Source organism: Cynocephalus volans, chromosome 7 (genome assembly GCF_027409185.1).
Source record: "Cynocephalus volans isolate mCynVol1 chromosome 7, mCynVol1.pri, whole genome shotgun sequence".
In the NCBI taxonomy this organism is placed as follows: Eukaryota; Metazoa; Chordata; class Mammalia; order Dermoptera; family Cynocephalidae; genus Cynocephalus; species Cynocephalus volans.
Genome location: NC_084466.1, coordinates 111421452 through 111424243, shown reverse-complemented (window position 1 = coordinate 111424243; position 2792 = coordinate 111421452). Strand labels below are relative to the sequence as shown.

Here is a 2792-nt window from a genome sequence, read left to right as displayed (position 1 = left end):
AGACAGCCATTGGAAAGCCAGAAGGAGAAACTTCAGCAAAATTCGATCATGCTGGTGACCTAATGACTGACTTCCAGTTTCTGAAACTTTGAGAAAATAAATGCCTGTAGTTTAAGCCATTCCATTGATGGCATTTTGTTATGACAGCCTGAGCTAAGACACATGCTTACCTTGCATTCAGTTGAACTTGAGTGTTGTTTAATCCCAAGCATTGTGGGTACACTGGGATTCTGTGCTCATGGGGCCTGCAAACACTATATGCAAGTGGAGCAGCAAGGAACAGCGGATATCTACTCTACTCACACAGTGCTCCATTGTCCCATCGAACTTCTCATATACCACATAGTTCATAATAAAATTATTAATAATTGTAAGGCACTGTGTTCAGAGCATTACATCAAGTTCACCGCCCTTCTGAGTGTAGGGCCTTATATGACTGATTGCATAGGTTGCTTGCTCATGAAACTGATCGTGATTGTTATGACTCGTATATGGAACCAGAGAATGTCACACCTGTCTCCAAGGAAAGACTGATACTAACCCAGAACATAAATATTAAAGAGCAGAATAGATATCTTCTCATAATAAATAAGGATAGAAATTAGGGAGAAACATCTTAGGAGGAAGTATGTTTTAAAACATATTTTTTATAATGAAGTATTACTTAGGTCATTCTACCAAAGGTAAAAATATATACACTGCTTGAGAAAATAATTTTTAAAATATCTTTTATATTAGAATTTCTGGATGGTGAAATACTGAGACCCATCTTATTTGTAATTAACTATCCCTATTATCCACTTTCTACCCAGGCCTCTTCTCTAATTCTAGTCAGCTAATTTTACTTTCTTAAAGTGATCTAAAAATAATGTGCTTTTGGGAGATGAAGAGTCTCAATTCAATATAAGAAAAAAGTAAATAAATAAAGTATACAATAAAACCATTACATAGGTGGAGAGCGGGATGTCTGGCTTCCAGGTGGGAACTTTCCTAACATGAGCGACAAGAGAATTAAAAATGGGCAATGTTGAGAAAGTCAAGAAGATCTGTGTTCAGAAATGTGTCCAGTACCACACCATGGAAAAGGGAGGCAGGCACAAGACTGGGCCAAATGTCCATTGTCCGTGTGGGCAGAAGACAGGTGAGGCAGCTGGGTTCTCTTGCACAGATGCCAGCAAGAACAAAGGCATCACCTGGGGAGAGAAGATGCTGATGGAGTACTTGGAGAATTCTAAAAAGTACATTCCTGGAGCAAAAATGATCTTCCCTGGCATTAAGAAGGCAGAAAGAGAAGACTTAATACTTATCTCAAAAAAGCTACTAATGAGAAATAGTTGGACACTGTCTTATTACAAAGCAGAAATATCTCATGACTTTTTACGTGTAATTTAATTGATCTCATACACCATAAATCAGATCATGAATGGCTGACAGAATATTTTTGGTGGAAAGTCCTGATTTAAGGAAGACTGGCTTGTGGTGAAATGAATATGATAGGATTTTTTGAATTTTGATAGTAATTCTGGTTCAATAAATACTCTCACTGTTTTCCCCTTTCTAAAGATATGATTAGACTTGATTAGTAATGTTCAATTGTTCATAAAGATGGTGAGTGCCTTCTCAAAACCTGTTCGAGATTGGTTTTATATCTAGACTTAAATAACTAGTTCTATGAATACATTTAAATACTGTGGAGATCCCTTCACTGTCTCAGAACTGAGCAAGACTCATCTGTGTTTTAACTTGTGTTCATTAGCCTGTTAAAGGCAAGAGCTGAAGATAAAGTAGCAATGTCTCCTTTATATTTTTGGTCTTAATTATGCTAATATTTTACTGTATCTAAAATGCTGATTTTTACTTATTGAAAGGTATTTTAGTGTGGCTTATATACAATATCAAATAGAGAATGTTTAACACCTAAAAAATTAAATAAATTAAATAAATAAAAATATTATGTAGGATGTTTGAACTGAAGTGTTATGATAGTACAGCATTTATAGAAAGCCACATAATGTATTTTTACATATACATTTAACACTTTCTTTTATTCTGTTTCTCTAATAACACTGTGAAATCCTTACTGTCAGATAAAATATTGTTCCCCTCTGTGGTCATGTACCTCATTACCGTCCTTGGCTTAATTTAGGTTCTAAATAAATGCCTGTTGATAAGATAACTTTATTTTATTTTGTAACATTTGAAGCCTAATCATATGATCCTCAACCATGATTTCAAAGATGGATTTATTCATTAAATTAATTTTCCACAATTTTACTTGCATCTGTTAATCACTATACACCATTGCACTTATGAGATCATCTTTTCTATTTATAAAATTATAATGACAATAATATCAAAAACAACAATGACAACATGAAATAGATTGTACAGATTGTTTTCTACAGATCATTTGACATATTTGGGATTGGTTACAACTAATTAACCTAATTAAAAATCTGAACAAAGCTCATAGTAAAATAATAGTTTATATGAACAAAAGTTTCCAGAAATTGATATTCCTTAAAGATAAAAGAGACTTTAAGTAGGTAACATCAAGAACACCACAACCATCCAATTCTCAGACCCCACTCAAATTCATCAAGTTCCCGAACAATATGTTTTTATCCTTTCTGATCTAGCCACCTATCCCAAAATTGATTTACAATGAAGAAACCTAGCAGACACCTGCTTTACCAGGTGATCAATTTTAGTATCAGTAGTTGGACATTGTCACTGTGTGCCTCATGAGTAATGTCAAGAGTGCATGGCCTGAGTCTGGTCAAGTGAAACAT

General features: G+C 34.3%; 1 pseudogene; it reads left to right on the top strand.

The window, feature by feature from the left end:
• The first annotated feature begins 1017 nt into the window (after nucleotides 1–1017).
• LOC134381717 (cytochrome c-like) lies at nucleotides 1018–1334 on the top strand (annotated as a pseudogene).
• Nucleotides 1335–2792: the final 1458 nt, after the last annotated feature.